The sequence below is a fragment of the Heterodontus francisci genome, chromosome 45 (assembly GCF_036365525.1).
Source record: "Heterodontus francisci isolate sHetFra1 chromosome 45, sHetFra1.hap1, whole genome shotgun sequence".
NCBI classification, from domain to species: domain Eukaryota; kingdom Metazoa; phylum Chordata; class Chondrichthyes; order Heterodontiformes; family Heterodontidae; genus Heterodontus; species Heterodontus francisci.
Window position 1 is genome coordinate 21,883,586 of NC_090415.1, and position 11,684 is coordinate 21,895,269.

At 44.2% G+C, this 11,684-nt stretch overlaps 1 non-coding gene across 1 annotated transcript; it reads left to right on the plus strand.

The window, feature by feature from the left end:
• Nucleotides 1–5,639: 5,639 nt before the first annotated feature.
• trnaa-cgc (transfer RNA alanine (anticodon CGC)) lies at nucleotides 5,640–5,711 on the plus strand. Its single transcript has one exon. It is a non-coding gene; the product is annotated as a tRNA-Ala (tRNA).
• Nucleotides 5,712–11,684: the final 5,973 nt, after the last annotated feature.

Genomic DNA, 11,684 nt, shown 5'->3' on the forward strand with positions numbered 1-11,684 from the left:
CCATGGCTCTTCCACCATCACCTCACCAGCCACCCACCACCCCTCCCCCCCGCCCAACCAACCCCCAACCCCACAACAACTTCTGAACTTCTGCTGTGTTTGACCGTTGGATTGAAAATATATCTGTGGTACTTGGGATCTTGGGAACATAAGAACTAGGAGCTGGAGTAGGGCACGCGGCCTCTCGGGCCTACTCCGCCATTCTACAGGATCGTGGTTAATCTCATTGTAACCACGACTTCACATTCCCGCCTACACACGATAAACTTTCAACCCCTTGTTTAACAAGAATCTATCTACCACTGCCTCAAAAATACGCAAAGACTCTGCTCCCCCCACCTTGCGAGAGAGAGAGAGAGTTACAAAGACTCACGATCCCCTGAGAGAAATGAAAACTCCTAATCTCTGCCTTCAATGGGCGACCCTTATTTTTAGATAGTGACCCATAGTTCCAGATTCTCCCACAAAAGGAAACATTCTTTGCACATCTCCCCTGTCAAGACCCCCCAGAATCTTCTGCACTTCAATCAAGTCAGCTCTTACTTTTCGAAAGGCCACTGGATACAAGTCTAACTTGTGCAACCATTCATCCTAAGACAACCCGCCCATTCCTTGTATTAGTCTTGTAAACTTTCCCTGAACAGCTTCCTTAAATAAAGGGACCAAAACTGTACACAGTCCTCCGGATGTGATTTCACTGATTCCCTGTATAACTGAAGCATAACCTCCCTAGTTCTGTATTCAATTCTCCTCACAATAGTCAGAGCAGTAAGAGCCTGCCTACCCCTGCTCTCTGTGACGGAGGACCTGATGGTCTGTCAGTGTCTCTGCACTCTGGGAGTGATAACGTACCGACTGTGTGTGGGAAGGATGTTGTTGATAGCTTGGGTGGAGGAATCATCACATTCATGTTGCTTGCCGAAATTTTTTGGTAGGGCAACAGAGGAGATTAATACGGATAATGTAGTTGTTGTTGTGCACATGGGCATCCAAAAGGATGTGATAAAGTGCCACATAACAGGATTGTCAGCAAGGGGAGAGCCCATGGAGTAAAGGGGACAGTATACGCGTGGATACAAAGTTGGCTGAATGTCAGGACACAGACTAGTGGTGAATAGCTGTTTTGTGGACTGGAGAAAGGTATTAGAATTAGAATTAGAACATTACAGCGCAGTACAGGCCCTTCGGCCCTCGATGTTGCGCCAACCTGTGGAACCATCTGACCTACACTATTCCATTTTCATCCATATGTCTATCCAATGACCACTTAAATGCCCTTAAAGTTGGCGAATCTACTACTGCTGCAGGCAGGGCGTTCCACGCCCCTACTACTCTCGGAGTAAAGAAACTACCTCTAACATCTGTCCGATATCTATCACCATTCAACTTAAAGCTATGTCCCCTCGTGTTTGCCATCACCATCCGAGGAAAAAGACGTTCACTATCCACCCTATCTAACCCTCTGATTATCTTATATGTCTCTATTAAGTCACCTCTCCTCCTCCTTCTCTCCAACGATAACAACCTCAAGTCCCTCAGCCTTTCCTCGTAAGACCTTCCCTCCATACCAGGCAACATCCAAGTAAATCTCCTCTGCACCCTTTCCATAGCTTCCACATCCTTCCCATAATGCGGTGACCAGAACTGCATGCAATACTCCAGATGCGGTCTCACCAGAGTTTTGTACAGCTGCAGCATGACCTCGTGGCTCCGAAACTCGATCCCCCTACTAATAAAAGCTAACACACCATATGACTTCTTAACAGCCCTATTAACCTGGGTAGCAACCTTCAGGGATTTATGCACCTGGACACCAAGATCTCTCTGCTCATCTACACTACCAAGAATCTTCCCATTAGCCCAGTACTCTGCATTCCTGTCACTCCTTCCAAAGTGAATCACCTCACACTTTTCCGCATTAAACTCCATTTGCCATCTCTCAGCCCAGCTCTGCAGCCTATCTATGTCCCTCTGTACCCTACAACATCCTTCGGCCCTATCCACAACTCCACCGACCTCAGTGTCATCTGCAAATTTACTAACCCACCCTTCTGCACCCTCTTCCAGGTCATTTATAAAAATGACAACCAGCAGTGGCCCCAAAACAGATCCTTGCGGTACACCACTAGTAACTAAACTCCAGGATGAACATTTGCAATCAACCACCTCCCTCTGTCTTCTTTCAGCTAGCCAATTTCTGATCCAAAGCTCTAAATCACCTTCAACCCCATACTTCCATATTTTCTGCAATAGCCTACCGTTGGGAACCTTATCAAACGCATTACTTAAATCCATATACACCACATCCACTGCTTTACCGTCATCCACCTGTTTGGTCACCTTCTCGAAATACTCAATAAGGTTTGTGAGGCACGACCTACCCGTCACAAAACCGTGCTGACTATCTCTAATGAACTTATTATTTTCAAGTTGATTATAAATCCTGTCTCTTATAACCTTTTCCAACATTTTACCCACAACTGAAGTAAGGCTCACAGGTCTATAATTACCAGGGCTGTCTCTACTCCCCTTCTTGAAGAAGGGGACAACATTAGCTATCCTCCAGTCTTCCGACACTATTCCTGTCGACAATGACGACATAAAGATCAAGGACAAAGGCTCTGCAATCTCCTCCCTCGCTTCCCAGAGAATCCTAGGATAAATCCCATCTGGCCCAGGAGACTTATCTATTTTCACACTTTCCAATAATGATAACACGTCCTCCTTGTCAACCACAATCCCATCTAGCCTAGTAGCCTGAATCTCAGTATTCTCCTCAACAATATTTCCTTTCTCTGCTGTAAATACTGACGCAAAATATTCATTTAACACTTCCCCTATCTCCTCTGATTCCACTCACAACTTCCCACTACTATCCTTGTTTGGCCCTCAGCTAACTCTCGTCATTCTTTTATTCCTGATATACCTATAGAAAGCCTTAGGGTTTTCCCTGATCCTATCCGCCAATGACTTCTCGTGTCCTCTCCTTGCTCTTCTTAGCTCTCCCTTTACATCCTTCCTGGCTAGCTTGTAGCTCTCAAGCGCCCAAACAGAGCCTTCACGTCTCATCCTATATCATGGGGTTCCCCAGGGTGTCAGGACCTCTGCCTTTCTTTATCCATATTAATGACGTTGACTTTGGTGGACAAGTACACTTGCACAATTTGCACATTGCACAACATTTGGTAGTATTGAGAGATGTGAGAGGGATAGTGACAATCTTCAAGAGGACACGGACAGGCTGGTGAAATAGGCAGGCAAGTGGCAGATGAAATTTATTACCGAGAAGTGTGAAGTGATTTATTTCGTTCTGAAAATCGAGTAGACGAAAGATAAAATATAGCACACAATTCGAAAGGGGGTTCAGGATCAGAGGGACATGGGGTACATGTGCAAATCTTGGTGAATGTGGCAGGGCTGGTTGAGAAAGTGGTTAACAAGGGAAACTGAATTCTGGGCTTGGGCGCTTTATAAATAGAGGCATAGAGTACAAAAGCAAGGAAGTTATGATAAACCTTTATAAAACACTGGTTCTGCCTCAACTGGAGTATTGTGTCCATTTCTGTGCACCACACTTTCGGAAGGATGTTAAGGTACTAGACTCACGCTCCCCAGGCAGCAAACCTCAGCCGACAGCAGTCCAGTGCCAACACTGCTCACAAACCGGAATGTGATCTGGTGCAAATGTCATGCTCGGAGTCAGTTCTTGCTTCATGTTGGATGCCCCGTCACACTTCCTCTAACTTTCCTAATCTAACTGCAGATACCAGGCTGCAGATTGATGGGGCGCATGTCATATTGATTTGAATATAAATGAACATTCCTACATCGTTGCCAGGTTCAAATCCTGGAATTCCCTCCATAAAACCACCAGGGACTGAGTGAATGATGCAGCACAGATTGGGATCTATTCCTCCCATAAACAGAGGGACCTGGGTGTCCTTGTCAATAAGTCACTGAAAGCGAACATACAGGTGTAGCAAGCAATTAGGAAGGCTAATGGTATGTTAGCTTGATCACAAGAGGATTTGAGTGGTAGTAGTGAAGATTTGCTTCAATTGTACAGAACTTTCGTCAGACCGCACCTGGAATACTGTGTGCAGTCTTGCTCTGTTTACCTCAGACATGCTTTTATTGCCATTGAGGGAGTGCAATGAAGGTTCATCAGGTTTTTCCCCGGGATGGCGGGACTGCCCTATGAAGAGAGACTGGCGGAACTGGGCCTGCAGTCTCTAGAGCTTCGAGGAATGAGAGGTGATCTCACTGAAACCTGAAAAAGACTTAAAGGGATACACAGGTAGCTGCAGGTAAGAAGTTTCCCCTGGTTGGGGAGTCTGGAACCAGGGAACACAATTTCAAAATAAGAAGGGAGCCACTTAGGACAGAGATAAGGAGACATTTATTTACTCAGAGGGTTGTGAATCTTTGGAATTCTCTACCCAAGTTGGCTGTCGAAGCTTAGTCAGTGAGTATTTTTTAAACAGAGATTGACAAATTTCGTAATGCAGGGATATGGGGATAGTGTGGGAAAATTGGATTGTGGAGCAGGCTCGATAGGCTGAATGGATATTCCGAATCCTATGTTCCTATGTGTCCCCAGAAATTATATCATCGAGAAAGACAAATATATTAACATGTTGGAAATATTATTATCAGCAAGTCACATGTCATATTGATTTGGCTATGTAACACCTTCATTATGGCCGGTTTCAAACCCTGAAATTCCCTCCCTAAAACCACCAGAGAATGATGCAGCACAGATTGGTGTCTTTCCGGCCCATTGTTCCTGTTTTGGCACTTAGATAGCGTCATTCAATTAATCCCAACTCCCTCCCTGCTCATTCCCTGTAGCCCTGTAGGTTTTCTGCGTCAGGTATTTATCCAGTTACCCTTTGAAAGTTATTACTGAATCTGCATCCATCGCCCTTTCACTGAGTGTATTCCAGATCTCAATAATTCGCAATTGTTCTCTGCTGTCACTCCTGGTTCTTTTTGCCAATTACCTGAAATCTGTGTCCTCTGGTTCTGACACTTCTGCCACTGGAGCAGTTTCTCCTCACTGATTACATTTAAAGATTGCATGATCTTAGGCGCTTCCATTAAATTGCCCCTTAACCTCCGCGTCCCAGCAGTGAAAACCCAGTTTTTCTCCAGTCTCTCCACATAACTGATGCCTTTCGTCCCTGATACCATTCTGGCAAAGCTCCTCTGAATCCTCTCTTAGGCCTTGACTCCATTTTAAAGTTCCTAGAATTGGACACAACATGTGAACTGGGGCTTAAACTGACTTTCATAAAGATTGCGCACAACTTCACTGCTTTCGAATTCAAACTTGAGTTATAATCACAAGGATCATTCGGAACTCCACAGAAATGCTCTCTTGCGTTACCATAGTGAGCGCTGGGATCGGAGTGGGGGAAACTTTGCTCCTTTTTATGAAATTACCCCACGTTCTGAAGCCAAGTACATCTGTGGGAAGCTGCAGAAAAGTAAAAGACACATTTATTTGCCCTTGTTTACTGCAAGAGGCATCGACAATTTGGATAGGACCCAGGACTGGGGAAAGACTGTTGAAACTGATGAGGACTGAGAACATGATGAAGCGAAAGAATCAATGGTGGACGGATCACTTTGTAGTTGGGGATGTAGCTCAGTGGTAGAGCGCATGCTTCGCATGTATGAAGTCCTGGGTTCAATCCCCAGCATCTCCAACCAGTTTTGAGGGGGATGTTACCCAGCAAATGTGCACTGTTGTTAACCTTTATGCTGAAGTCCACAATTTGCAGCAATAAAGCTGTTTAATCAGTCAGGCAGTGCACCTCAGCTGACAGCAGCCCAGTGTCAATACTGCTCACAGATGGGAATGTGTCCCAGTGCAGTGTTATGCTCGCAGTTCGCATTTTCTTTATGCTGGATACCCTTTCACTGCTCCACTCACTTTCCTAATCTAATGTCAGACTGGGCACTGCTGGGGCAAGACTGAGAGTTGGGCGTTTGCGTGAGAAGCAGAAAGGGTGATGGAGTCTTGGGGCATGGAATCATGGAAAGGTGACAGCACAGAAGGAGGTCATTCAACCCGTACAGCCCATGCTAGCTCTCTGCAAGAGCAAGTTAGCTACTCCCACTTCCCTATCTTTTCCCCTTAGCCCTGTAATTATCTTTTTTTATCTTCAGGCGTTTATCCAATTCCCTTTTTGAAGTCACTCTTGAATTTGACTCCACCACAGTCTCAGGCAGTTCATTCCAGATCCTAACCATTCACTGGAGAAAGAAGATTTCCTGACTGTCACTTGTGATTCTTTTCTCAATCACCTTAAATCTGAATGATCTTGTTCTGGACCCATCCGCCAATGGGAACAGTTTCTCTCGATCAGCTCTGTTTTTACCCCTCATGATATAAAACCAAACAGTGTGCTGGATTCCGTGTCCATCAGTTTTTAAATTAATCTCAGCATATTCCCAACTCTCAAGCTGGTTTTACACTGCACTCCTTTGAGGGCCTCTCTGAGCGATCACTCTCGGTATCAGCAGATACTATTTACTTTTATAAACCTTTCTGAGCCACACAACTAACAAGTGACGATTCAGCTCCCGGTTCACAGTCATTCACACCTCTTCATGCAATCTTACAGCTGATTGACAGTTACCTGCAAATAACAGTTTCTGTTAACTAGATTTCAGTTTCTCTTACGGTTTTTAAAGTACGAGGTAAAATTCAAAATAATAAGCAAACTGTAGCTTTGTGATTCACTCAACAAACCCACCACAGAATTCTCATTCTTACCAAATTGCCAATTTTTACACTATCTTTCGCTGCTCTCCTTTTGTGACCACTCTGTGTAAACTCTCCCTTTAATATTCAAATGCTGCCTTGCTGGAACATAGGAATACAGGAAATAGGAACAGGAATACGCCATTCGGCCTGTTGAGCCTGATCGGCCATTCAACATGAACATGACTGATCATCTTCCTCTATGCTATTTCCCCCCACTAACCCCATATTCCTTGATGTCATTCATACCCAGAAATCTATAGATTCTGTCTTGTAAATGTCCAATGATTGAGCTTCCACAGACCTCTGTGGTAGGTAATTCCACAGATTCACCACCCTCTGAGCAAAGAAATTCCTCATCATCTCAGTCTTAAATGGCCTACCCTTTATTCTGAGTCTATGTACCCTGATTCTGGACTCAGCAACCAGAGGAAACATCCTACCTACATACACCTTTTACTCACTGTAAGAATTTTGTGAGCTTCAATGACATCACCTCTTATTCTTCGAAACTCTGGGGAATTGAGGCCTAGTTTCCTCAGTCTCTTCTCATCAGACTTGCAATGCTTCAATCCATATTTCATATTTCAATCTCACTCCCACGCGTGGGACAACTGATTTAACACAAAAGTGCATACAGCATAGTGAGAAAACAATGTAATATCAGTTTGTCTCTCCTCCTAGAGACATCTTAATACCAGCCGTCCAATGGAAGCTGAACAACGTGTCTGTTGTGTCCCTCTCTGATCGATCAACTTCGCTGTAATGCAGATTGCTGACATCTACTGGCCGAGTTTGAGAACTGCAACAGAGCAGAGTGAATTCACACAGTCTGTCAGGGTTAAAGCAGCAGGCAATGTGAGGAAATAGTTTCTGCCTGTATGTTCTCCTCTCATATTTTTTCACATTGTTATACTGAAGAATGCATCAATCGATTCCTAACAAATAAATAAAAAGTCTTCTTTATTTGGCTAAATGTAAATATGCCCTGTTATATTTTACTCTTCATTGAACAGTATTTCTGACTGATTTCACACTTCTCATCAAGAAAACATAAACACATAAAGGACTGAGCACAACGCTGGGATTTTCAAAATGTTGCTTTTATTGAATGATAAAACAATCCCTCTGGGAGGGAATCGATATTTAAATAAGGAACGGGAAGCAGCGGATGAACAATGATTCTGAGAGTCAATGAATTTTAGTGATACCATGTAATTCTTTCGTTGTTTCACAAAAGAGTTCAGGTCAGATAGCAATAAAAAGGAGGAAATCCGTGTTAAATTTATGGTGACGTGGGAATTAAAGCCACGTGAAGGATTTGCTTCCTTTGCACACGTTATCAATTCCAAAATGATCAGGCTCCATTCCAAACCTTTGAGCCTCAGAAGGACAGAGATCAATACTTGTGAAGCTGCGATGGCCGGGAAATGAACCCGATTCAACTGCTTGAAACGACAGCTACGTTCACCACTATACACCATCGCCTGTCCCAATCAGACAATCTGGTGCTTCTCTTGAGTTTAGGACTGAACAGATAAATTTGTGTTTCTGTAACTTGATTTAAACTCTATAGCGAATGCCCTAAACATCAACCCCTCAGAAGACTGCTGAATTCCCATCTTATTTGAGCCAAGAAACCATTTCACAGCCCTGCCAGGTGGATTGTAGCGGTGTGCTGCGGGGCTTAGTACTATGTTTCAGAAGAGGTGAAAAGGAAGGGAAAACATTGATCATTCCTGGGAGAAAAACCAACATTTAATTAAGGAGCAGAAATCAACGGAGCAAAAAATGACTTCAGAAAAGCACTGTGCTTCACTGTAGCTGTGTTTTTCTTTTCGGTCTCTGATGAAATTTGATGGCGGTAAATAAAATTTATCAACAGGAAGGGATATAAGTCACAAGGTAATCACTGTGTGAGGGAATCCCCTCAGTCGGGCGCTGTCTCACTGACAGATTGGTGACTTTCCCCTGTGTACCTTCACATAGTCAATGAGTTTTTCAGTGGAAACCGTGGCGACAGAGAGTCTTTGGGAAATGAACTTCCTGATTGCACAGAAGATGCGAGGGAATGGTGACAAGCATCGAATCGGATTGGGTAACTAAAGACAAGACATTGTGACATCACTCCAATTACACCCAATCATCATGAAAGCAGAATTTGGTGGGAATGCTCAGCAGCTGTGTCAGCATCTGTGGAAAGAGAAACGCATTGACGTTTCAGGTCGATGAGACTTCCCCAGCATTGTTTCTGTCCACCATCACTGCAGCCTGAGTGTTAAAGAATGAATTCCACAGTCACTATGGTATCAGAGTCTGCCAGGTGCAGACTGAACCAGGCATTCACATAGAAAAATCACAGAAAGTTTATGGCACAGAAAGAGGCTATTTGGTGCTTTGTTTCTGCGCCAGCCAGAAAACGAGCCACCCAGCCTAAGCCCACCTTCCAGCATTTGAACCACAGCCCTGCAGGTTTCTGCACTTGAGTTGCATATCCAGAGACCTTGCTTAATGATTTGAGGCTTTCTACCTCTGCCACCTTTACAGGTAGTAAATTCCAGACCCTACTACACTCTGGGTGAAAATAAGCATTTCTTGGATAGACATATGGATGAAAATGGAATAGTTTAGGTCAGATGGTTTCACAGGTCAGCGCAACATCGAGGGCCGAAGGGCCTGTACTGCGCTGTAATGTTCTATGTTCTATGTTCTTTTCCCCTCTAATATTTCCACCAATTACTTTAACTCTATGTGCCCCAGTCACTGAGGTCTCTGCTAAGGTAAATAGGCCATTATCAGGCACTCTAGCCAGGCCCCTCAAAACTTGGTACATCTCAATCCCATCTCCCCTCATTCTGTTCTGTTCCAAGGAGAACAACACCACCCTCATTCCTGCATTTTTCCAAACCTGGCAACATCCTCGTGAACCTCATCTATACTCTCTCTAGCGCAATTACATCATTTCTGTAATGAGGTAACCACAACTGCACACAGTACTCAAGTTGAGGCCTAACTAATAATTTGTCCAGTACCAGCGTAACATCCCTTCTCTTATACCCTGTACCTCGACGAATAAAGAAAATGATTCCATCTGCCCTCTGAACCACCTCATTGACCTGTCCTGCTACCTTCAGGGATCTGTGGACATTAACTCCAATGTGCCTCACGTCCTCTGCACCTCTCACTATTTTCCCATTAATCGGACGTTCCTTTGCCTTGTTTCACCTCCCCAAATGCATCACCTCACACTTCTTTGGGTTGAATTTCATTTTTCAGCCCACCTGACCAGTCTATTGATATCTTCCTGCAGCCTACAGCTATCCTCACTATAAAGCACACGACAAATTTCTGTGCCGTCATCAAACCTCTTGATCATGCCCCCGACATTTATATCCAAAATGAGAGGCACCTATTACTGAGCCATGCGGGACACAATTGGGAACTGCCTTCTAGTCGCAAACACAGTGGATTACATTTTCCCTTTGCGTTCTGCCACTGCGTTAATTTTATACCCAGCTTGTGATATTCCCCTAGATCCCATGGTATATACTTTTAAAAATAGCCCACACTTTGGGACCATGCCAAAAACATATGGACGACTAGAATGAGATTCGAACCCACGCGTGCAGAGCTCAATAGATTAACAGTCCAGAGCCTTAACCACTCGGCCACTTCATCATGCTTGTGCGTTGTCAATTGGATGAAAAAAAAGTATCACTGCATACAGAATGACAAACACTGATTGAATTCATCACTCACATGCAGAACCAGAGAGGGCTAGACACAGAATGTTTCCCATATTCACATACTGTGCAAATATTGTCAGAGCCAGAATGAATCACACATTCAGACACCACTACTGGAGACTGACAGATGAGGAATGAATCTCACATTCACATCCAATCCCAGAAGCTGACAGATACACACTGTATTTCAGCCACATACTGAAACAGAGAATGGCAGAAACAGAACAAATCTCACCTCGAAAAATACAACCAGAGACTGTTAGATACAGCAATAATCCGCCAAACACACACTATGCCAGAGACAGACAGTTATAAAATTACTCCAACACACACACACATAGTGCCATCGGGTGACAGGGACAGAATTCATCCAACACACATACACAGTCCCAGAGACTGACTGTTACAAAATTAGTCCACCAGGAAGTGACATACACTGAATTAATCCAACACATGCACACTATTCCAGAGAGTGACAGGCACAGAACTAATCTGACACAAAATAGAACATAGAACATATAAAATACAGCACAGAACAGGCCCTTCGGCCCACGATGTTGTGCCGATCCTTTGTCCTCTGTCAAGGACAATTTAATCTATACCCCATCATTCTCCTTTATCCATATACCTATCTAAAAGCCGTTTGAAAGTCCCTAAAGTTTCTGACTCAACAACTTCCCCAGGCAAGGCATTCCATGCCCCGACCACTCTCTGGGTAAAGAACCTTCCCCTGACATCCCCCCTATATCTCCCACCCTTCACCTTAAATTTATGACCCCTTGTAACGCTTTGCTCCACCCGGGGAAAAAGTTTCTGACTGTCTACCCTATCTATTCCCCTGATCATCTTATAAACCTCTATCATGTCACCCCTCATCCTTCTCCGTTCGAACGAGAAGAGGCCTAGAATGTTCAGCCTTTCCTCGTAAGACTTATTCTCCATTCCAGGCAACATCCTGGTAAATCTCCTCTGCACCCTCTCCAAGGCTTCCACATCCTTCCTAAAATGAGGCGACCAGAACTGCACACAGTACTCCAAATGAGGCCTTACCAAGGTCCTGTACAGCTGCATCATCACCTCACGGCTCTTAAATTCAATCCCTCTGCCAATGAACGCTAACACCCCATATGCCTTCTTCACAGCCCTATCCACTTGAGTTGCAACTT